Below are 25,571 nucleotides of genomic sequence, written 5' to 3'. Positions count from 1 at the left end.
CTTCACCCCAACACTGAGGAAAAGACATAAAAACATTGAGCAGCCAGACAAATGCAAAAGCAATAAAATATCGAGACGCATAGTGTAAAACAAATTATGGCTCTAATCCTTTTTGTTCTCTGAGGCATATGGACACTTAATCTGTCAATAACATCAGCATTGCTACAGAGCATATTGTGTACACTCCTCAGTGTCAACAAGCAGGGCACAATGTTGCCGGTGTCACCAAAACATTGGGCATGTTCCTCGCTGTTGGCAGAAAAGGGGCGAGACCTACTTTTGATGGACAAATAAGGAGCACTGGAGGACCAGAAGGAGAGTTGTCCTCATGCCAATTGGAGCTCCCCTATTGTCTGAATGTGGAAGGTGGACCATGAGCTTCTTAAGGTCCTGCTCCTCCTCTCACACTGAATGAAGATTGAGCTTCACCTCAGACTGCAACTTCCTTCCTCTGTCCAACATCTGTGAGTACAGCACTCTCTTTTCTCACCCCCTTTTCCATTTACATTTCATTCTGGGGTTCAATTGTTGACTTGGAGCAACTGAAAGGAATGGGAATGAATCCAGCGAGGGGATAGACTCTGGAAAAGTTAGTCCATGCCTGTGTCTCAATTGGCAATACAGACAGGCAGGAGTCTGTAAGAATGCAGCAAGCCAGGCAGTATCAGGAGGTGGAGAAGTCGACGTTTCGGGTGTAACCCTTGTTCAGGACTGGGGGTGAGTATAGGGAGAGCTGCAGAACAAGGGTATGCTGAGGGCAGGGTGATGAACTGGGGATAGGTGTAAATAGGTAGAGGGTACGACCTGGTTGGTGAATGTGAGGAAGGAACCTAGTTGGTGGCAGGGAGGTGGAGGGGCAGGGGCTCGGAACGGAGGTTATTTGAAATTGGAGAACTCACTGTTGAGTCCTTCGGGCTGTGGACTGCTCAGGTGGAAGATGAGATGTTGTTCCTCCAATTTGCACTGTGGTTTGTTGTGGCAATGGATGGGGCCAAAAATGGTCATGTCAGAAAGGGAGTGGGAAGGGGAATGAAAATGGGTGGTGACTGGGAGGTCCGGTCGGCCTCTGCAGACCTTGCTGCGATGCTCGGCGAACCGTTCCCCAAGTTTATGCTCGTGCTCCCCGACGTAGAGAAGGCCACAGTTGGCAAATACAGTACCCCAACATAAAGTTACAGCCTTTGCTGTGGAAAAAAAGTAGAAAGGTATATTGTTTAAATGGTGATATATTGGGATGTGGAGAAAGTGAGGACTGGAGATTAGAGTCAAAAGGTGTGGTGCTGGAAAAGCACAATAGGTCAAGCAGCATCCGAGCAGTAGGACAGTCAAGGTTTTGGGCGCAAGCCTTTCATCAAGAATGATGCGTGGATGTTCAGAGGGGCATCAGTGTCCTTCTGTGCCAGTTGTCAGACAGGTGCAGCAGGCAATGAGCAAGGCAAGTGGTGTATTAGCAAGAGGAATTAAGTTCAGAAGCGGGGATGTCTTCCTGCAGTTGGGGGGTCATTGAATATTCGAGGAGAAAGTGAGGTCTGCCGATACTGGAGATCAGAGCTGAAAATGTGTTGCTGGAACAGCGCAGCAGGTCAGGCAGCATCCAGGGAACAGGAGAATTGACGTTTGATTCCTAAAGAAGGGCTTATGCCTGAAACGTCGATTCTCCTGTTCCCTGGATGCTGCCTGACCTGCTGCGCTGTTCCAGCAACACATTTTCAGGTCATTGAATATATTCAAGGTTGAGTTCATCTGATTTTTATGTGGATGTTTATGGGGAAGGCAAGAAAATGGTCTTGAGACAAGTACAGAACCATACAGCACAGAAACAGACCCTTCAGTCCAACTAGTCCATGCTGACTATGTTCACCAGCTAAACCAGTCCCACCTGCCAGTGTTTTGGCCCATACCCTTCTGAACATTTCCTAATCATGTAATTATCCAAATGTCTTTTAAATCTTGTAACTGTACCTGCACCCACCACTTCCTCTGGACATTCAGTCCACACGTGAACCACACTCTGTATATAAAAAATATTGTGCCCTTCAAGTCTTTTTAAAATCTCTTTCTCCTCTCACATTCAAAATTTGCTCCCTCATCTTGAAACCCCCAGCCTAGGGGAAGGACACCTGTCATTCACCTCAGCTCTCCACTCATGATTTTATAAACCTTGATAAGGTCACATCTCCACCTCCTATGCTCCAGTGAAAAAGTCCCAGCCCATCCACCTAGATGCAGGTAGATCCATATCCAGTCATGATCGGTTCAATGCTGGTCCCAATTTTCTCTCTCGGTGTCCAGGACAGCAAGAGACCACAAGACATAGAAGCAGAAATTAGACCACCAGGTCTGCTCATTCCATTCAATCATCGCTGATTAGTTTCTCAATCCCATTCTTCCACTTTCAACAAAGTGAAAACGGACGGAGAGAGTGTGGGACGGAGATTTTCCGCTTCTAGGGAATAATAGAGGAAAGAGAGTTCACTATAAATTAGAATTTTTGGGATCGGCTGATGAGCCGAGGAGTGTCAGTTGGAGTTTAATTTAGAGAAGTCTGAGGTTTGCATTTTGGTCAAGCAATCCAGGCAGGACTGATGCAGTTAGGGGAATGTTGCAAAATAAAGAGACCTTGGAGTGCAGGTTCATAGTTCCTTGAAAGTGGAGTCTCAGGTGGATAGAATAATGAAGAAGGCGTTTGGTTTGCTTTCCTTCATTGCTCAGAGCATTCAGTATAGGAGTTGGGAGGTCATGTAATACACCCTTCCCCCTCAAATGTGTGGTATCTAACTGCTTCATTGTTTCTAGTGAATACAGCCCACACCTCCCGCTACTGCCATAACATGAAAGCACTAGCTTTTGGAGCTCTGCTCTTTTATCAGGTGGTTGTGGAGAATAAGATCATGATCACAGAATTTATAGCCAAAGGAGTCCAGTGTCATGGAGATGTGATACATTAAACAATTTAGATTAAATCTTCCATCTTTTAGAATGGGGTTCTGTTCTTTGGTATGTTAATCCCAGAACCTGTTTTCAGTAACTTTCTCAAGAACGTAATTTAAATGCAGAGCTTTTCTATCCAAAATGTCAGGCTGATTCGACATTGGGACCCAGACAGAATTCACACCGATTGAAGGGTAGGCTGGGACTTTTTTCACTGGAGCACAGGAGGTTGAAAAGTGAAGGTGTCGGGTGCCTCGTTAGCAAGTTTGCAGATGACGCTCAGATTGATGGAACATCAGATAGTGAAGGGGACTGTCAGATGATACAGCAGAATGTAGATTGGAGAGTTGGGAAGAGAAATGGAGTTTAATCCAGACAAATGCGAGGTGATGCATTTTGGAAGGTGCAATTCGAGAGCAAACTATACGTTAAATGGGAAGGTCCTGGGGGAAATTGATGTACAGAGAGATCTGGGTGTTCAGATCTATTGCCATCTTCAGAGAACAATGTCTGTCAGTAGAGTGGTTAAGGCAGCATACAACATGCTTTCCATCATCGGACGGAGTATTGAGTACAAGAGCTGGCAGGCCATGTTGAAGTTATATAAGATTTTGATTCGGCCACATTTGGAATACTGCTGTACAATTCCGGTCGCCAGATTTCCCAAAGGATGTGGATGCTTTGGAGAGGGTGCAGAGGAGGTTCACCAGGATGTTGCCTGTTATGGAGAGCGCTAACTATGAGGAGAGGTTGAGTAGATTAGGAGTATTTTCATTGGAAATAAGGAGGTTGAGGAGGGGTCTTGATTGAGGCCTATAAAACCATGAGGCATGTAGACGGGTGGATAGGAAGAATTTTTTTTTCCCCCATAGGGGAAGACTTAATTACTAGGAGTCACGAGTTCAAAGTGAGAGGGGAAAGGTTTGAGGGAGATCTACATGGAAAATTCTTTACGCAGAGTGTGGTGGGTGCCTCATGCAGTGGAGGCAGTAGGGCTGGGATCAATAGCGTCATTTAAGATGTATCTAGACAGATACATGAATCGGCAGGGAGCAAAGGGATACAGATCCTTAGAAAATAGGCGGCGGGTTTAGATAGAGAATCTCGATCAGCATAGCCTTGGAGGGCTGAAGGGCCTGATCCTGTGCTGTCAGGTTCTTTGTTCTCTTTATAGAGGTTTCCAAAACCATGAGGGGCATAGATAAGGTGAACGGCATGTGTCATTTCAAGATTAGGCCACAAATTAAGGTGAGAGGAGAAAGATTTTAATAAGAGATGAGGAGCACCTTTTTTGTAAACAGAGTGGTTTGTGTGTGGAATAAATGTCCAGAGGAAATAGTGGATGCTGGTTGTGTAACAACGTTTAAAAGACATTTGGATAAGTACATGAATAGGAAAGGTTCAGGGGATATGGGCCAAATACAGGTAGGTGGGACTAGTTTAGTTTGTGAATATAGTCAGCATGGACTAGTTGGGCTGAAGGGTCTGTTTCTGTGCTCTATGACCCTTTAACTGTTCTGTACTGGTCTTAAAATCATTTTACTTGCCTTCCCCCAGAAACATCCACTTCTTTCTTGTTCTAAAATCAGACAAACTCAGCCTTGAATGTATTCAATGACCCCCTAACTGCAGAGACTTCTGAACTCATTTCCTCTTGCTAATATACCACTTGCCTTGCTGATTGCTTGCTGCACCTGTCTGACAACTGGCAGTGACTGGTGTGGAAGGCTGCTGAGGCCACTTTTTACATCCACACATCATTCCTGAGGAAGGGCTCATGCCTGAAACGTTGATTCTCCTGCTTCTCGGATGCTGTCTGATCTGCTGTGCTTTTCCAGTGCCACACTTTTCAACTGTCATCTCCAGCATCTGCAGTCCTCACTTTCTCCGCATCCCAATATGTCACCATTTAAACAACACATCTCCTTTCAGCAGTTATTTGTTCGTAACTGAGGCTATAATTTCACGCTGTGGGACTGCATTTGCCATGTGTTTGCCAATTGAGATACAGACCTGGACCAACGTTTCCCGACTCTGTCCCCTCCCTGGATTCACTCACTTTCTTCAGTTGCTGAATGTCAACAATTGGCTTCTCATTGGTCCATTTGAAGAAGGATTTGCGCCATTTTTGCAGACAGCAAAGAGCGTGAATAGCTTTTGCTGAACCAGCATGGAAACAGACCCTTCGGTCCAACCCGTCCATGCCGACCAGATATCCCATCCCAATCTAGTCCCACCTGCCAGCATTTGGCCCATATCCCTCCAAACCCTTCCTATTCATGTACCCATCCAAATGCCTCTTAAATGTTACAATTGTACCAGCCTCCACCACTTCCTCTGGCAGCTCATTCCATACACGTACCACTTTCTGTGTGAAGAAGTTTCCCAGTAGGTCTCTTTTATATCTTTCCCCTCTCACCCTAAACCTATACCCTTGACTTCTGGACTCCCCCACCCCAGGGAAAAGACTTTATCTATCCTATCCATGCCCCTTTTGTAAACCTCAGCTTCCGACGCTCCAGGGAAAATAGCCCCAACCTGTTTAGCCTCTCCCTATACCTCAAATCCTCCAACCCTGGCAACATCCTTGTGAATCTTTTCTAAACTCTTTCAAGTTTCACAAAATCTTTCCAATAGGAAGGAGACCAGAATTGCACACAATATTGCAACAGTGGCCTAACCAATGTCCTGTACAACAGCCACATGACCTCCCAACTTCTGTACTCAATCCTCTGACCAATAAAGGAAAGCATACCAAACACCACCTTTACAGTTCTATCTATCTGCGACGCCAGTTTCAAGGAGATATGAACCTGCACTGTGAGGTGTCTTCGTTCAGCAACACTCCCTAGGACCTTACCATTAAGTGTATAAGTCCTGCTAAGATTTGCTTTCCCAAAATGCAGCACCTCACATTTATCTGAATTAAACTCCATCTGCCACTTCTCAGCCCATTGGCCAATCTGGTCAAGATCCTGTTGTAATCTGAGGTAACCCTCTTCACCGTCCACTGCACCTCCAATTTTGGTATCATCTGCAAACTTACTAACTGTACCTCTTATACTCGCATCCAAATCATTAATGTAAATGACAAAATGTAGAGGGCCCAGCACCGATCCTTCTGGCACTCCACTGGTCACAGGCCTCCAGTCTGAAAAACAACCCTCCATCACCACCCTCTGTCTTCTACCTTTCAGCCAGTTCTGTATCCAAATGGCTAGTTCTCCCTGTATTCCATGAGATCTAATCTTGCTAATCAGTCTCCCATGGGGAACCTTGTCGAACGCCTTACTGAAGTCTATATGGATCACATCTACCGCTCTGCCCTCCTCAATCCTCTTTACTTCCTCAAAAACTCAAAATTTGAGATATGATTTCCCACACAAAAAGCCATGTTGACTATCCCTAATCAGTCCTTGCCTTTCCAAACACATGTACATCCTGTCCCTCAGGACTCCCTCCAACAACGTGCCCGCCACCGATGTCAGGCTCACTGGTCTATAGTTCCCTGGCTTGTCCTTACCACCCTTCTTAAACAGTGCCACCACATTAGCCAACCTCCAGTCTTCCGGCATGCGCAGTGTTCTCTCCTAGCAGATTTAAAGTGTGCAAATGCCACAATTTCTTCCCCCGTCATTCGACATAACCGCGCATACTCCTTTCTGTGTTTGATGTTCATCTTCCCTATAACCCTCATGATTTTATAAATCTCAAATGAGGTCACCCCTCAACCTCCTGTGCTCCAGTGAAGAGTGTCTCAGCCTCTCCTTACAACTCAAACCCTCCAGTCCTGGCAACATCCTGGTAAATCTTTACTGAACCCTTTCTAATAGAATTCTTCCTATTACAGGGCCACCAGAAGCGTTCTCAGTACTCTACAAGTGACTTCACCAACATCCTGTACAACTTCAACATTATGTCCCAGCTCCTTTATTCAATGGTGTGAACAATTAAGGTAAGTGTGTTGAATGCCTTCTGAAGCTTCCTTCCAACCAGTGATGCAACTTTCAAAGAAGTATATATCTGAACCCCCCGCCCCCCACCATATCCCTCTGTACAAGCCCGGCCCTTCCTTATTTTGGCAAAATGCAACCCCTCACCTTTTATCTATACACATGTTCTCTCTCAGACAGACACACCCCCCCAACACACACACACCCTTTCACAGGCTTCTCCTCCATCACACTCACTTTACCAAGCATGTGCACACATACTCTCTTACACGCGCACTCATGCTGCACACATACATATAACAATGTGGTGCATTTGCAGAATTATATTTGCAGATATATTCAATTTTGCACAAAACGCACAATATGCAGGTAGTCAATCCATGTAATATTTTATAAATTCCTAGTTTGGAAATAGAACCAGTCCGATTTAAGATTGGGATACTCTCACACCTTTCATGCATTGTCTGGACTGAGATGTCACCTGTTTTTTAAAAAGACCTTAAGTGATCTTGAGAATATGACTTAATAGTAGTACTGCGATGTACACATTAATGAACTAAAACCTGCAACCCATTCTAAAAGATGAAAGATTTAACAACAATCTACGTTTGTCAATATATCATCAGTTGCATGACATTGATCTTTTGCTCTTAACTCTGTGTCTTATGATCCTGCTCCACAGTTACCCGATGAAGGAGCAGCACTCCGAAAGCTGGTGCTTCCAAATAAACCTGTTGGACTATAACCTGGTGTTGTGATTTTTAAACCGTGTCCAACCTAGTCCAACAGCAGCACCTCCACCTCGTTTCTAGTGAACACAGCCCATACTTCCCAGTGCTGCCAGTAAACTGCCGATGAAACGATGCACTCCTGAAAAATTTATAGTATCTAACGAAACCAGCTACTCATTCACTGCTCCATCTAATACACAACATTGGAAACTTAGTGCAGAAGGCTGCAAGAAATGAGCAGCTTTAAAACAAAAACCGCTTGGAGCTTTCAATGAGAGCCTGAGCCCAGCAGTATGTTCTGGTTACCTTTTATTTTGTGTCCCAACATGGTTACAGCTTCAGATCCCCCCCCCTCCCCCAGCAAAAAGGGCAGAGAAAGAGTAGCTGTTTTTTAGACAACTCCACAACAGGGGAAAGGAGCAAAGGGCGGGGCAAGGCCAACAGCAGGCCCCCACACTACGCCTGCATTGCCTTGCACAGTTTACAAAAATCCCTTCCCCTTCAGAGACTCCCCACAGTGTGGGAGCAGGCCAACTGGCCCAAAGACGACACACCGATCCTCCGAAAGGTAACCCACCCACACAATTCCCCTATTGCTCAACATTTACCCCTGACTAATGCACCTAACCTGCACATCCCTGGGCACTATCTGAACCTGGACAAAGTTAAAAATCTCACAACACCAGGCTAAGTCCGACAGTTTATTTGGAAACACGAGCTTCGGAGCACTGCTTCTTCATCAGGTGATTGTGGACAATAAGATCATATGGCACAGAATTTATAGGAAAACATTACAGTGCCCTGCCACTGAACTGATATATTGAACAAACCTGGATTGTTAAGTCTTTCATATTTTAGAATAGGTTGCAGCAAACATTAATTAGATTACTTACAGTGTGGAAACAGGCCCTTCGGTCCAACAAGTCCACACCGCCCCGCCGAAGCGCAACCCACCCATACCCCCTACATTTACCCTTTACCTAACACTACGGGCAATTTAGCATGGCCAATTCACCTGACCTGCACATCTTTGGACTGTGGGAGGAAACCAGAGCACCCGGAGGAAACCCACACAGTCAGTCGCTTGAGGCGGGAATTGAACCCAGGTCTCTGGAGCTGTGAGGCAGCAGTGCTAACCACTGTGCCACCGTGCCGCCCACTAAACAAAAACAAACATTGCATAGGGCTTTCTGATAGGAAGGAAACCAGAATTGCATGCAATATTCCAACTGTACAGCTGTAACATGACCTCCCAACTCCTGTACTCAATACTCTGACCAATAAAGGAAAGCATACCAAATGCCATCTGCACTATCCTATTGACCTGCGACTCCACTTTCATAGAGCTGTGAACCTGCACTCCAAGATCTTTTTGTTCAGCAACACTCCCTCGGACCTTACCATTAAGTGTACAAGTCCTTCTAAGATTTGCTTTCCCAAAATGCAGCACCTCACATTTACCTAAATTAGATTCCACTTGCCACTTCTCAGCCCATTGGCCCATCTGATCAAGATCCCATTGTAATCTGAGGTAACCTCCTTCGTTGTCCACTACACCTCCAATTTTGGTGTCATCAGCAAACTTACTTACTATACCACTTATGCTCACATCCAAAAGGTAGTGGGCCCATTATCTATTTTCAAAGTGGAATTTACAATATATTACATGTATTGACTGCCTGCAGACTGTGCAGTCTTTGAGCAAAGTAGAATGTATTTGCAAACATCATGCTACAAAGACAAACTCCCACCATGGATGATCTATCATGTGTGCATGAGATAGAGAAAAAGTCCATGTCTATGCTGTATATCTCTGTCTATTTGATAACAGATGCTTTATTCCTGTTGGTGTAAATGTTGTTGTAATTCATAGCTGGGTACTAATAGATGTAAGGGTGACAGAATTCCTCAAGTAGGGCACTGTAAAATTCCTGAGAGACCCCTATTCCTGGTTTACTTCCTCATGAACAAACATTAAGCACGTGCGCCTATTTATGATTTTTGTTTCATTTTTTCTTGTTTGATTCCCTGCTATGACTGCACCTTGTATCAGGATGGTTGACAGGCTGGGAGATTGTGGGTTGGGTCTTGATTGAATATTTTATCGTTCCAGAAGTTATAAAAGGCGGTGTCAAAGCTTTAACAGAAATCCAGCAGAGCTGAGAACAGACCGACATCTTAGTCTGTGGGAACAGGAGGATCAACACGGGACAGAGAAATCAGGGCCTGAAATCTGAGCTGACACCAGACCACCGTGTGATCAGTGCTTTGATTTGCAGCATCCTTCTACATCAGTCAATGCCAGTTGTCAGACAGGTGCAGCAAGGCAAGTGGTATATTAACAAGCTGAACTGAGATTAGAAGTGGGGATGTCTTCCTGCAGTTAGGGGGTCATTGAATATATTCAAGGCTGAGTTCATCTGATTTTTGAACAATAAAGTGTGGATTTCTTTGTGCGCAGGAGGTGTTTTTTTTTATTTTGAATGGTTTATGTGTTGGATGCAGGTACAGTATCCACGTTGAAGGTGGAAGGCAAGAAAATGGTTTTAAGACCACGACAGAACAGTTACGTTAGACAGCACAGAAACGGACCCTTCAGTCCAACTATTCCATGCTGCCTACGTTCTCAAACTAAACTGGTGCCACTTGCCAGTGTTTGGCCCACATCCCTCCGCCCGTGCCTCTTCATATACTTATCCAAATGTCTTTTAAACGTTGCATCTGAATGTGCATCCACCACTTCCTCTTTACATTCACTCCACACGTGAACCACTCTGTTTATAAACAAACTTTTCCTGATTCTGTCCACTCCGTGAGTTCATTCCCTTTCCTTTCGGTTGCTGCAAGTCGTAAATTGAAGCCCAGAATGAAAATCATGGAAAAGGAGTTGTGAAGAGAGTACCATACACTCAGATGGTTGACAGAATAAGGAGGTTACAGTCTGGAGCAAACTCAATCTTCATTCAGAGAGAGCAGCAGCAGCTTCCGAAGCTCATGTTCCAACGTCTGCATTAAGACAATAGGAAGGCTCTGATTGGCAGGAGGACCAGTCACCTTCCGGTCCTCCAGGGCTCCTGACTGACCTCTTTCACTACCCTGTCTCCCAATGATGCAACTTTCAAAGAACTATGTACCTGATTTGGAGATGCCGCTGTTGGACTGGGGTGTGCGAAGTTAAATTTCACACAATACGAGGTGATACTCTAACAGGCTCATTTGTAAGCACTAGCATTTGGAGCACTGCTCTTTCATCAGGTGGTTGTGTCTTATGATCCTGTTCCACAAACACCCAATGAAGAAGCTCGTGCTTCCAAATAAGCCAGTTGGACGATAACCTGGTGTTGAGTTTTAACTTTATCCACCCCAGTCCAACACCGGCACCTCCACATCATGTCTAGTGAACCAGGCACACACTTCTCAGTGCTGCCAGGAAACTACAATGCTGATGACATTGCACTCCTGAAAATTTTACAATTTCTAACAATGCTGGCTACTCATTCACTGCTGCAACCGATACACAACATTGGAAACATAGTACAGGAGACTGTCAGAAATGAGCACAGCAGGTCAGGCAGCATCTGAGGAGCAGGAACATCAACGTTTCTGGCAAAAACCTGAGGAAGGGCTTTTGCCCGAAATGTCAATTTCCCTGCTCCTCGCACGCTGCCTGACCTGCAGTGCTTTGCCAGCACCACTCTAATCTTGACTCTGATCTCTTGCATCAGCAGTTCTCACTTTCACATGTAAAGTGAGCAGTTTTAAAACAAAAACCTGTTGCAGTTTAAAGCTCTCAGTGAGAGTCTGAGCTCAGTGTGAAGTTCAGGTCATCTTTATTGTGACCCAACTTTGTTACAGCTTCAGAATCTCCCAGCAGAAAGGCGTAGAAAAAGTAGCAATTTTTAAAAAATAGCTCAAGGTCAAAGTGCAACCCCTCACTTTCTTCATTATTGGTCACCACTGAGTCGTCCCTTTGTAACTGCATCCTTGGTACAGCCTTAACCTGGAGGAAGTATTGCCTCACTCAGCAATTTCAACCTGTATTCCAATCAAGTTGGATGAGCAGCGTAGAGTCCACCAGACTGTTGTGGGGCTGGAGTCACGTGTAGGCCAGACCGGGTAAAGGATGCAGCTGGGACGACTGCTCTCATAACTGCTCAAGTCTTCCCTAAAAAAGAACTGAGTGAATCAGATGGGGGTTTTCTTCCACCCCCACCCCACCAACAATGGTTTCACCGTTAGATTCTGAACTCCAGATTTCTGACCAAATTCGAATTCCACCATCTGTGTGGACCCGTTGGTGCCTCAACAGGTTGGAGGATTCACGGAATGTCCTTCTGCACTCGGGGCAGCTGAAGGGTCTCTCCCCCGTGTGGACCCACCGGTGCCTCAGCAGGGCAGAGGCCTGGGTAAAGGCCTTCCTGCACTCAGGGCAGCTGATTCCCTGCTGTGACTACACTGTGCCTGGATTGTTGACTGGCTGGGAGATTGTGGATTGAGGCTTGATTGACTAAATGTTTGTTTGTCCCAGAAGGTGTAGAAGGGGGGGTTCAGAGCTTCAACAGACATCCAGCAGAGCTGAGAACAGACAGACATCCATGTGCCTTTTAAATGTTGTAATTGTGCCAGCCTCCACCACTTCCTCTGGCAGTTCGTTCCATACATGCACCACCCTCTGAAGTGGTTGCCCCTCCAATCTCTTAAATCATTCCACTCTCACCTCAAACATATGCCTTCTAGTTTTGGACTGCCATACCCTGGGGAAAAGACCTTCGGGTTTCCCCTCTATCCATGGCCCTTACAAAGGTCTATAAGTTTACCCCTCAGCCTCTGATGCTCCATGGAAAATGCCCCTGGCGTATTCTTTTCTGACCCCTTTCAAAGTTTCATACCATCTTTCCTCCAGCAGGGAGACCAGAACTAACTGCAGTATTTCAAAAGTGGCTTAACCAACATCCTGGACAGCCACAACATGACCTCCCAACTCATCTACTCAATGCTCTGACCAACAAAGGCTATCCTGTCTACCTGAGAACTATGGAACCTGCACTCCAAGGACTCTTTGTTCTGCAACACTCCTCTTAACTGTGTCAGTCCTGCCTGGATTGCTTGACCAAAATGCAACAACTCACATTTCTCCAAATTAAATTCCATCTACCACTCTTTGGCCCATCCGATCAATTCTAATTTATAGCGAACTCACTTTTCTCTCTCATTCCCTAGAAGCTGAAAATCTCCATCCCACACACACTCCCTTCATTCTCACTTTGCTGACCCTAATCACTGCTGTACCTCATCCTGAAGGGTCTGGTTCATGCTGATTAACAGGCCCGCACTCGGGGGGAGGGGGGGGGGGGTGTGTCTAATTGAAACATACATAATCTTCAAAGCCCGGACAGAGTGGACATTGCAAAGATGTTTCCATTGGTAGGACAGACTCGGGCCAGAGGGCACAGCCTTAGAGTAAAGGGAAGACCTTTTAGAACGGAGAAACTTCTTCAGCCAGAGAGCGGTGAATCTGTGGAATCTATTTCCACAGAAGGCTGTGCAGGCCAGGTCACTGAGGATATTTAAAACTGAGACAGATAGGTTCTTGAGTATCAAGGGGATCAAAGGTTACGGGGAGAATGGGGCAGGTGGGACTAGTTTAGTTTGTGAACACAGTCAGCATGGTCTAGTTGGATTGAAGGGTCTGTTTGTGCTCTCTGGCTCTGTAACTGTTCTAAACTGGTCTTGAAACCATTTTAATGCCTTCCTCTTGTTCAAAAATCCAATTAAGATCATGGCTAATCTATTCACCATCTGAGATCCTCCTCCCTGCATTGTCCCAACTACCCTTAATTCCCCTACCATTGCAAAAACCCATCCAATTGTGTCTTGAATATACTTAATATACTTAATGAAGCTGCCTCTACTGCTTCCTGGGGCAGAGAATTCCATAGATACACTACACTCCAGGAAAAGCAGTTCCTCCTCATCTCTGTCCTAAATACTCCTTTGTAGAAGTCGATATTTCGGGTGTAACCCTTCTTCAGGGCTGGGGATGGGTGCCGGGACCGGGGGCTAAAGTGGGGATAGGTGAAGAATCGGTCAGATTAATCATTGGGTGGAAGAAATCAGGTTGGTGGCAGGAAGGAATGGTAGTGAGGGGCATGGGGCTGAGAAGGGAGTCGGGTGATGGAAAGGGAAGTTATTTGAAATTGGAGAACTCGATGTTGGGTCCTGCAGGCTGTAGTCTGCCCGGGCGGAAGATGGGGTGTTGTTCCCTAATTTGCGGTTTGGTTCGTTGTGGCAATAGAGGAAGCCTATGATGTTCTTGTCAGAAAGGGAGTGGGAAGGGGAATTAAAATCGATGGTGACTGGGAGGTCTGGTCAGCCTCTGCGGACCCAGCTGTGATGCTCGCCAATCCGTTCCCCAAGTTTATGCTCAGTCTCCCCGAAGTCGAGAAGACCACAATTTACAAACACGTGGCAAATGCAGTATCTCAATGTGAAGTTATAGTCTTTGCTATGAAACAAAAAAGCAGGAAGGAGATGTATTGTTTAAATGGTGATACTGTGGGATGTGGAGAAAGTGAGAACTGCAGATGTTGGAGATGAGAGTCAAAGTGTGGTGCTGAAAAAGGTGGTAAGTCAGGCAGCATCTGAGGACCAGGAGAGTCGACATTTCGGTCCCGAGCACTTCATCAGGAATGATGTGTGGATGGACAAAGGGTCTGATTCAGTTCTATATAACTCTAATCATCTTCAGTGAGAGCAGAAGTGTGATTGTGAAGGCTGGAGTTTCAGAGCAGCTTTCAAAGATGCTTTGCCCTTAATGTGGATGGACAAAGGGTCTGTTTCTGTGCTGTATGACTCTAATCATCTTCGGTGAGAGCAGAAATGTTTCTGAGGACTTTTCAAAGATGTTTTGCCCTTAATGGGAGTAGAAGGTACAATGAAATCTTGCATTTGTGAGACAGCAACTGAGTGAGTGAGTAAATCCGAGGTTTTGGTGCAAAGTGGGAATTCATTGCACTGTGAGGATGAAACTCTACTTATTGAGTCATTTCTGCTGGTGAATGAAACCAGGCTCAAGATTAGGAGGAGTAAATTTAGGACTCTGTCCAAAATTGAGAATACCTAAAATGATTTTTGCAAGGTTTGTAGCTCAGGTTGAGGTTTAGGGCGTAGGTTTGCTCGCTGGGCTGTAGGTTTGATATCCAGACGTTTCATCACCTGGCTAGGTAACATCTTCAGTGGCGACGCCAAGTGAAGCGAAGCTGTTGTCTCCTGCTTTCTATTTATATCTTTCTCCTGGATGGGGTTCCTGGGGTTTGTGGTGATGTCATTTCCTGTTCGTTTTCTGAGAGGCTGATAGATGGTACCTCGCTCTATGTGTTTGTTTATGGCGTTGAGGTTGGAGTGCCAGGCCTCTAGGAATTCTCTGGCAAGTCTTTGCTTAGCCTGCCCCAGGATAGATGTGTTGTCCCAGTCGAAATGGTGTTTTTTTTCATCCATGTGTAGGGCTACGAGGCCTGGCACTCCAAGCACAACACCATAAACAAATACATAGATCTAGATGCCATCTATCAACCCCTCAGAAAACGAACAGGAAATGACATCGCCACATACCCCAGGAACCCCATCCAGGGGAAAGATATAAATAGAAAGCAGGAGACACAGCTTCGCTTCACTGGGAGGTCGCCACTGATGATGTTACCTAGCCAGGTGATGAAACGTCTGGATATCAAACCTACAGCCCAGCGAGCAAACCTACACCCTAAACCTCAACCTGAGCTACAAACCTTGCAAAAATCATTTTAGGTATTCTCAATTTTGAAGATCAGCCATTTCTCACCCCTCCCAACTCCCAGGTAGAGTCATTACTATCCATTCTCTCTCTCTCTCTGTCCTTTGAAGGGCTTGATACAGCGGTCAAAGATGGTTCGAGGCTTGAGAAAGGACGGGTGTGGTGGGGGCTGGGGAGAATAGAGATCAAAAGGATGGGGGACAGAGAGAGAGAAAATGGCGGTCAGAGGGTGGGGGTAGAGAGAGAGAATGAGTGGGGTTGATAGAGAGATTGAGTGGGGGAGAGAGAGTGGGCATGGCGGAGAGGTGGGGAAGGGCAGGGTGTTACTAGGCACAGAGATACACAAGATGGCTACTGAGCCATCAGTTGGCCAACTTGACACACAAGATGGCCGCTGGATCACAATATGGAGAGAAACAGCAGAGCAGATGCAGACACTGCCTGGGGCCACCAGAATGCCAGCACAATCGACTCACAACCCAGGTGATTAGTTTAAGGCGGGTGGGGGAGAGAATACACATGAGTAATGAACACTGCCCGCCGAAGTGTCTGGGTCCAGCCAACACCTCTTATAGAAGTGTCAGCGGAGCAGGTAAGGGCTGTTTGGCAGTGGCTGCTTGAAGGCTCGGTGACGTTTGTTTAACGGTTTAAATTTGAAAGTTTTTTTTTAAAAAGCGCGAAGCGGATCTGGAAGTTGGTGTAGCGTAAGCTTACCTGGGTAGGTTTCTTTCCCTATAAAAGCACGCAGGAGAGGAACCCGAGGCACTACAGAGGTGCCTAACCTAATAATAAGACCCGTTGTGGTAAGTAGGTAAGTGCTGCATTTTGCTTGTTCTATTCTTGGACCTAGTTTGTTTTTAAAAGGTTACTTTTAGAGGGATGGCAGTGAAGGCAGTGCAATGTTCCTCTTGCAACATGTTTGAGGTGAGGGATGCCATGGTCGTGCAGGAAGTGCACCCATCTCCAGCTCCTCCAAGACCATGTTAGGGAACTGGAGCTGGAGTTGGATGAACTTAGGATCATTCGGGAGGCAGAGGGGGTCATAGATCGGAGCTTTAGGGAAGTAGTAACTCCAAAGATGGCAGATAGATGGGTGACAGTGAGGGGGACTGGGAAGAAGCAGCCAGTGCAGGGACCCCTGCGGCCGTTCCCCTCAAGAACAAGTATACCATTTTGGATACTTGTGGGGGGGACGACTTACCAGGGGTAAGCAATGGGGTTCAGGCCTCTGGCACGGAGCCTGTCCCCGTTGCTCAGAAGGGAAGGGTGGAGAAGAGCAGAGCAATAGTTCGGGGCACAGATAGGCGGTTCTGTGGGGGCAAGAGAGACTCACGTTTGGTATGTTGCCTCCCAGGTGCAAGGGTACGTGACGTCTCTGATCGTGTTTTCCGGATCCTTAAGGGGGAAGGGGAGCAGCCTGAAGTCGTGGTCCACATTGGCACAAACGACATAGGTAGGAAGAGGGTTGAGGATGTTAGGCAGGCTTTCAGGGAGCTAGGTTGGAAGCTCAGAGTTAGAACAGAGTTGTTGTTTCTGGTTTGTTACCCGTGCCACGTGATAGAGAGTCGAGGAATAAGGAGAGAGAACAGTTAAATGCGTGGCTACAGGGATGGTGCAGGAGGGAGGGATTCCGGTATCTGGATAACTGGGGTTCTTTCTGGGGAAGGTGGGACTTCTATAAACAGGATGGTCTACACCTGGACCTGAGGGGCACCAGTATCCTTGGGGGAAGGTTTGCTAGTGCTCTTCGGGGGGATTTAAACTAATTCTACAGGGGAATGGGAACCTAGACTGTAGCTTTAGGGTGCAGGACCTGGAGTGTAGGGAAGTTAGGAACATGGCATCAATCTCAAAGGAGGGTGCCTGTAAACAGGAAAGTGGCTTGAAGTGTGTATACTTCAATGCAAGAAGTATACGAAATAAGGTAGGTGAACTTGCAGCATGGATTGGTACCTGGGATTTCGATGTTGTGGCTATTACGGAGACATGGGTAGAACAGGGACAGGATTGGCTGTTGCAGATTCCAGGGTTTAAATGTTTTAGTAGGGTCAGAGGTGGGGGTAAAAGAGGGGGAGGTGTGGCATTGCTTGTCAAAGATAGTATTACAGCAGTGGAAAGGACGATGGATGAAGACTCGCCATCTGAGGTAGTTTGGGCTGAGGTTAGGAATAGGAAATGTGAGGTCACCCTGTTAGGAGTTTTCTACAGGCCTCCTAATAGTCCTAGAGACGTAGAAGAAAGGATTGATTCAGGAGAAGAGTGAAAGTAATAGGGTGGTTGTTATGGGGGACTTTAACTTGCCAGATATTGACTGGGAAAGCTATAGCTCGAGTTCGTTAGATGGGTCGGTGTTTGTCCATGTGTGCAGGAGGGTTTCCTGACACAATATGTAGACAGGCCAACAAGAGGTGAGGCCATACTGGATTTGGTTCTGGGTAACGAACCAGGCCAGGTGTTAGAATTGGAGGTAGGTGAGCACTTTGGGGACAGTGACCACAATTCGGTGACTTTTACTCTAGTGATGGAGAGGGATAAGTGTGCACTGCAGGGCAAGAGTTATAGCTGAGGACAGGGAAATTATGATATGGTGAGGCACGACTTAGGATGCGTGGCTTGGAAAAGTAGGCTTCAAGGGAAGGGCGCAATTGATATGTGGAGCTTGTTCAAGGAGCAACTATTGAGTGTTCTTGATAAGTATGTACCTGTCAGGCAGGGAGGAAAGGGTCGTGTGAGGGAACCGTGGTTTAATAAGGAATTGGAATCCCTTGTTAAAGGGGAGAGGGCGGCTTATGTAAAGATGAGGTGGGAAGGTTCAATTGGGGCGATTGATAGTTATAAGGTAGCCAGGAAGGATCTGAAGAGAGAGCTAAAAGCAGCAAGGAGGGGACATGAAAAGTTCTTAGTTGGTAGGATTAGGGAAAACCCAAAGGCTTTCTATAGGTATGTCAGGAATAAAAGAATGACTAGGGTAGGAATAGGTCCAGTCAAGGATAGTAGTGGGAAGTTGCGTGTGGAGGCTGAAGAGATTGGGGAAGACACTGAATGAATACTTTTCGTCAGTATTCACTCAGGAATAGGACATTATTGCCGATGTGAATACTGAGTCACAATTAATTAGAATGAATGGCTTTGAGGTATGTAGGGAAGAGGTGTTGGAAATCCTGGAAAGGGTGAAAATAGATAAGTCCCCTGGGCCTGATGGCATTTATCCTAGGATTCTCTGGGAAGCAAGGTACGAGATTGCAGAGCCATTGGCCTTGATTTTTATGTCCTCAGTGTCTACAGGAATAGTGCCAGAAGACTGGAGGATAGCAAATGTGGTTCCCTTGTTCAGGAAGGGGAGAAGGGATAACCCTAGTAACTATAGGCCGGCGAGTCTCACTTCTGTTGTGGGCAAATGTCTTAGAGAGAATTGTAAGGGATAGGATTTATGAACATCTGGATAGGAATAATGTGATCAAGGATAGTCAGCATGGTTTTGTGAAGGGTAGGTCGTGCCTCACAAACCTTATTGAATTCTTTGAGAAGGTGAATAAGGAGGTGGACGAGGCTAAAGCAGTAGATGTGGTGTATATGGATTTTAGTAAGGTGTTTGATAAGGTTCCCCATGCTAGGCTACTGCAAAAAATACGGAGGTATGGCATTGAGGGTGAGTTGGAGGTTTGGATTAGGAATTGGCTGGCTGGAAGAAGACAGAGGGTAGTAGTTGATGGAAAAGGTTCATCTTGGAGTGCAGTTACTAGCGGTGTTCCGCAAGGATCTGTTTTGGGACCATTGCTGTTTGTCATTTTTATAAATGACCTGGAGGAGGGGCTAGAAGGTTGGGTGAGCAAGTTTGCGGATGATACGAAAGTCGGTGAAGTTGTTGACAGTGAGGAAGGATGTGGCAGGTTACAGCGGGATATCGATAAGCTGCAGAGCTGGGAAGAAAAGTGGCAAATGGAGTTCAATGTAGGTAAGTGTGAAGTGATTCACTTTGGTAAAGGTAACAAGAAGATGGGGTACTGGGCTAATGGTTGGATACTTGGTAGTGTGGATGAGCAGAGGGATCTTGGTGTCCATGTACACAGATCTCTGAAAGTTGCCATCCAGGTAAATAGTGCTGTGAAGAAGGCATATGGCGTACTGGCTTTTATTGGTAGAGGAATTGAGTTCCGGAGTCCTGAGGTCATGTTGCAGATGTATAAGACTCTGGTGCGGCCGCATCTGGAGTATTGTGTGCAGTTTTGGTCGCCATACTATAGGAAGGATGTGGAGGCACTGGAACGGGTGCAAAGGAGGTTTACCAGGATGTTGCCTGGTATGGTAGGAAGTTCGTATGAGGAAAGGCTGAGGCACTTGGGGCTGTTTTCATTGGAGAAAAGAAGGTTTAGGGGTGACTTGATAGAGGTGTACAAGATGATTAGGGGTTTAGATAGGGTTGACCATGAGAACCTTTTTCCACGTATGGAGTCAGCTATTACGAGGGAGCATAGCTTTAGATTAAGGGGTGGTAGGTATAGGACAGATGTTAGGGGTAGACTCTTTACTCAGCGAGTCGTGAGTTCATGGAATGCCCTGCCAGTAGCAGTGGTGGACTCTCCCCCTTTATGGGCATTTAAACGGGCATTGGATAGGCATATGGAGGATAGTGGGCTAGTGTAGGTTAGGTGGGCTTGGATCGGCGCAACATCGAGGGCCAAAGGGCCTGTACTGCGCTGTATTTTTCTATGTTCAATGTCTTTGGGATGGATCCAAAACTTACTTCGTTAATGATTGAAATTACTTTGACCTCTGGAACTGTCTGCCAGAGAGTGTGTTGGAGTCAGATTCAATTATGGATCATTAAACTGAAAAGGAAAGCAAGGGACTGTAGTGGATGTCAGAATATGAGTTTCCTGATTGGGACTGTTCACTTGCTCCTGTTACCATTTCAGGTTGCTAACTTTTCGTTAGCATCCTGCACATGCTGGGAATTTTTCTCCTTTCTAGTATCTCAGTGACAAATCTAGTTTATGAATTGTTCCTATGATATCTCATGAGCGGGTTTATGATATTCACAGTGTTGTGGGTCACAGTGTGTCCAAGTGAGGAAAAACAAACTGTTCATCTTAAATATTTGATTTTAAACAATGGAAATAAAATTAATGTTTGGAAAACACAACTTGCTATGTAGTAAGATAATCAGAAATAGGTATGGGAGTAAGTAATTGACCGTTGAGATGCTCTGTCTTTCATTTATCTAAATTCTCTTTCCTGCACTTGTTTTTTCATGACTTCATCTGCTGAAGTGACTACACTCCAAAAGCTTGTGATTTCAACATAAGAGCATAAGAACTAGGAGCAAGAGTCGGCCTTCTGGCCCTTCGAGTCTGCTCCACCACTCAATAAGATCATGACTCATCTTTTCGTGGACTATGCTGCACTTACCTGCGTTTTCACCATATCCCTTAATTCTTTTATTTTTCAAAAACGTATCTACTGCTTCTAGTGATTGCTGAAGTAATGTCAAATACTTCCCTGGGCAAGGAATTCCATAGATTAACAACCCTCTGGGTGAAGAAGTTTCTTCTCAGTTCAGTTTTAAACCTGCTTCCTCTAATCTTGAGGCCATGTGCTCTTATCCTAGTCTCACCTATCAATGCAACATCCTACTTCTATTTCTTTCATAATTTAATATATTTCTGTAAGATCCCCTCCAAACAAACTTGCTGGACTATAACCTGGTGTCATGTGACTTATGACTAAAAAATTTGTTATTACGCATCCTCATAGCTGTGGGATTTCAGGGCTCGAAGATAGGGACACTACCACTGTGCAATAAAATACCACTGTGCAATAAAAAACCTCTGCAGCAAATAGGCCCTCTTCTATTGAATGAATGGGGAGAGGTTTCTTCTCAACATGGGATACAAATATTATACCCTCAGATCCCTTTACACTTAATTGAGCCCTCTTCAGTTGAATGAATGGATGTGGAGGTGCCACAGTTGAATTGGTTGATAACGTTAAAAATCACATCTTCTCCCTGAATATGTGACACTACCGCTATAGCTGCAGAGCCTGTTGCAGTAAATTGGGTCATCTGCTGTTGAAGGAATGAAAAGGGCGGATACACTGACGTGATTGTGAAATTCCCAACCAATCCCAAAGCTTGTGGTCGGTACCGACTAATCGGAGAGAGATATTGCAGACGGTGGGACCAACACGACACGGAATGCCAGCTGCCATTGGTCAGGTGGAGTAAGGTGCGCTCTGATTGGAGGAGGCGCAGATGACGCGCGTCACAGAAGGAGGAGACGGAAAGAAGAAGAAAAACAAAGATGGCGGCGCGAGGCTGCGGTTTTCTCATCGACTCAGCGGGCGGTTTCTGACGGAGGGAGGGGGGCAGACAGGCATCGTTTACCTCAGAAAATACCTTTAAAATACATTTCAAATTAAAGCCGGAACTTTTCAAACAAAAGTTGTGAAGAAAAGGAGACAGTCCCCGGTGGGGTTTATTGTTTATTTGTGTATAATTCCCGGGGCCCGGGAAGGGGGAGGTGACGGTTACCGGGTGAACGAGAAAACAAATTAAAAATGTCAGCGGTGGAGGAGAGAGAGCCGGCGCCCGCGGCTTCTTCGGCGGCGGCCGGAGCCCAGGAGCTCAACAACCCCCCGGAGCTGGAGGAAGGTCCGAGCTCCAAGAAGCGGGGGGTCCGGCTGGAGGCTGGATTTGCTCAAGGCTTGTATCTATTAACTTATTTAAATGGTACCTACTGTATGGGGCTATGGTTTACATTAAAACCGGAGGGTCATGTCAGAGTGTTTGCTTATATTGAGCAGTTGTAGTTGGTAAAATACACTCCCTGGAGGAGCACCTTCTATGATGCTGCATTTCTTGCCTTCTGCCCTTCCCCCATTTGTTATCTCCCATTTGATTTTACATTTTATTTGGTCAAATTTAATTTCATATTAATGAGACTTGGTATTCACTGTGTTATTAATTTGTTTGTTGGATTATTGTAAGAAAAAATTAATGATGTCATGTCATTTCTGATGTCAGAGTTTGACATTGAATGTGCAGATGTGAATACCAATAAGTTGTGAAAATAAATCAAGAACTTGTGGTTCAACAAAAAAAACAGTTCACTGATATTTATGGCATTGTCTCATTTGAGGAGGATGATTTGAGTCTGACCAACAAATCGTTTCATGTAGTCACCCAATTTAATTAAAATTTTCTTTAACTTAATAAAAGAAAATAACTCTAGCAGGCTAAGATTTGTACAATTTGTTTATAAGATTTATTTATAAGTCCATTGCTCTCGATGTGGTCTCTGCCATATTGGGGAGACTGGACACCAACTTGCAGAACATTTCAGGGAACAGCTCTGAGACGCCAAAACTAAACGACCCCACCACCTTGTGGCTGAACACTTTAACTCCCCCCTCCCAATCCGTCAAGGACATGCAAGTCCTCGGCTGCCTCTCCCTCCAAGCTCTAGCTACCTGCCGCTTGTAGGAAGAACACCTCATCTTCTGCTTTGGGACCCACTAACTACATAGGATCAATGTAGATTTCACCAGTTTCTTTATTTCCCATCCCCCCACCCCCACACCACACACCTTGTCCCAGATCCAGAGTTGAAAAATGTGGCGCTGTAAAAATGCCTAGAGGCCATGCCTTTAGGAATTCCCTGGCCGTTCTCTGGCATGGCACTCATCCACAGATTCTATCAACAAACACATTGACCTGGACCCAATATACCGGCCAATGCAGCGGACAGTTGGAACTGACAACCGGAAGCGGCAGAGACAAACCACTATAAATGCTGGAGGAAACATCACAGAAGCGCTTCACAAGAGGCTCCCAAGCACTAAGGATGTCACCTAGACAGGGGATGAAACGTCTGCAACAAAAATTCCCAGCTCGGCGAACAGAACCACAAAAAAGAGCACCCGAGCTACAAACCTTCTCACAAATTTTGAATTGAGCATAGGAGTTGGGACATCCTGTTGCAACTGTCACACATGCCACACAACACAAGGCGTGGCCCGTCTCTGACTTACCGTCCCTTTGAATATCAGGGGGAAGACACCCCTTTAATTGGAACATTCAGGAAAGATGCCTTACTTCAACAAAAATGTGCTGTGCTCACAGATGTTTGGACAGAGGAAGGGAGTTGCAGTCTGGGGTGAAGCTCAATCTTCATTCAGAGAAAGAGAGGAGCAGCAGTAGCTTCAGAAGCTCAAGGTCCAACTTGCGCATTCAGACAATAGGGGACTCTTCTGGGTAAAATCTGGGAGTGAAGCAATGTCTCATCCTTTCCATTCCTTATCCTGGGAGGGAGAGAGAAGGGGGGGAAGCACTGTTCACTTGCAGCAACGGGAGGCAGAGAGTATGAATCCAAGCAGGGAGCAAACTCTGCAAAAGTCAGTTTCAGTCGGCTTCTTCTGGAATATTGTGTGCAATTCTGGTCTCCCTTCTATAGGAAGGATGTTGTGATACTTGAAAGGATTCAGAAAAGATTCACAAGGCTGTTGCCAGAGTAGGAGGGTTTGAACCACAAGGAGAGGCTGAATAGGATGGGGCTGTTTTCCCTAGAGCATCTCAGGCTGAGTGTGTGTTTTTTAAAGAGGTTTATAAAAACTTGAAGGGTGTGGATAGGGTGGATAGACAAGGTCTTTTCCCTGGGATAGGGGGAGTGCAGAACTAGAGGGCATAGGTTTTGGGCGAGAGGGGAAAAATTTAAAAGGGACCTTGCAGTCAACCATTTTTTGCAGAGGGTGATGCGTGTATGGAATGAGCTGCCAGAGGAAGTGGTGGAGGCATCTGGATGGATATATGAAAAGGAAGGGGTTAGAGGGATATGGACCAAGTGATGGCAAATGGAACTAGACTAATTTTGGATATCCGATTGGCATGGACAAGTTAGATTGAAGGATCTGTTTCTGTGCTTTATGTCTCTGACTGTATGACTGGTGAAAAGCGTTGGCATTCGTCGAAACATTTATGTAACAGAAAATTATAAGAGGGTAAAGATAAGCCTCACGTCATTGATCCATGAATCCTGGTGTCGTATGGATGTATTTCCAGTAATAGAGTCAGTATGGCATGGAAGGAGTCCAAAATGATGGCTTCTTTTACAAAAAGTCACACTTAAAACTTACATTTCCAGAAGACTCAGATTTAAGACAACCGTGCGTTAATATAAGACAGATAAGTCTGGGGTATATGTTACATATTTGATGGAATGTTTATAGCTCTCAAAGCCTGATTTGCAGTTGTTGCTGGGCTCGTAATATTGTACAGCAGAATATTGTGTATCTTCAGTAAGAACGTCAATACCGCATGATAGATGTCCATTCAGCAACTTGAGTGGACTCTTCATGGAGTATGCAATCCACCACATTACCCTGCTGTATACATTTACATAAAGATCAGCACAAAGATCTTGGGTATTAAGAGAGGAAAGAATGTCCCACAGAAACTAGAATTGTGTGTTTTGATTTTCTATTGTGGACTGACAGCGATGACCTTTGCAACCTCTTTCCACAGGAATATTACAAGAGAAGAATTTGGAGGCAGAAATCTCAGACCAAACATCACATCAAAGTCTGACAGTCGCTTGATTCACCAGGACTTGGATATTGATGGCCTTGAAAACAAAGGGGAGAAGGTCTGTCTGCTTAGTTAGGTTTTAAACGTCAGTGTGACTGGAAACTCAGAGTCTCACATACCCACACACCAGAGTAGTGACTGGAACATGCTTTACAGACTGAATGAGAGTCCTCCAATTACCAGTTCACCAGTAACACCACACCTATGCTGTAAGTGTGAGCGAGTTTCAACTGATTGTTGAACCTGGAGAAATACGAGTACACCTGCACCATGGAGAAATCATGAAAATGCAGGGAGTGTAGGAACGGTTTCCCTTCCCTGCCTGCCCGATATTCATCAGCATTTATATACCGGGCAGCGGCCAATCACCTGCATTCAGCACAGGAAAGGCTTCACTCAGTCGCATCACCTCCTGGTCCACATTGTGGAGAAACTGCTCATCTGCCCTGTATGCTGAAGCAGATGAAGGACATTTTTTTTTATCCTGGATGGAGCATACTGCAGGTATACCTGAAATAGATACATTTGTCTCTGTCCCATTGAGTCTCCAGCACAGGGCCAGGCACAATTGGTCTCTGTGTTTA

The 25,571-nt window shown here is 45.6% G+C and overlaps 1 protein-coding gene across 9 annotated transcripts in view; it reads left to right on the top strand.

The window, feature by feature from the left end:
- LOC148144448 (uncharacterized) overlaps positions 1-25,571 on the top strand; it is a 677,410-nt gene that overhangs the window by 306,187 nt on the left and 345,652 nt on the right. For 3 of the 9 annotated variants that reach the window (XR_015751478.1, XR_015751477.1, XR_015751476.1), the window contains exons 2-3: positions 6,782-6,886; positions 9,729-10,061. The exons of 1 other annotated variant lie outside the window; for it this stretch is intronic. The gene's annotated coding sequence lies outside the window, so the exon portion shown is untranslated. Of the gene's footprint in view, positions 1-401; positions 465-6,781; positions 6,887-9,728; positions 10,062-21,437; positions 21,738-24,924; positions 25,046-25,571 lie in introns of those variants that run through there. 5 more of the 9 variants (XR_015751481.1, XR_015751480.1, XR_015751483.1 and 2 more) reach the window with 4 other exon arrangements.

This window comes from Chiloscyllium plagiosum, unplaced genomic scaffold (genome assembly GCF_037043375.1).
Source record: "Chiloscyllium plagiosum isolate Xiang-an unplaced genomic scaffold, Cpla_swu_hap1 HiC_scaffold_27, whole genome shotgun sequence".
NCBI lineage: Eukaryota > Metazoa > Chordata > Chondrichthyes > Orectolobiformes > Hemiscylliidae > Chiloscyllium > Chiloscyllium plagiosum.
The sequence above is the reverse complement of the archived record's forward strand: the minus strand, read 5'-3'. Positions and strand labels throughout refer to the sequence as shown.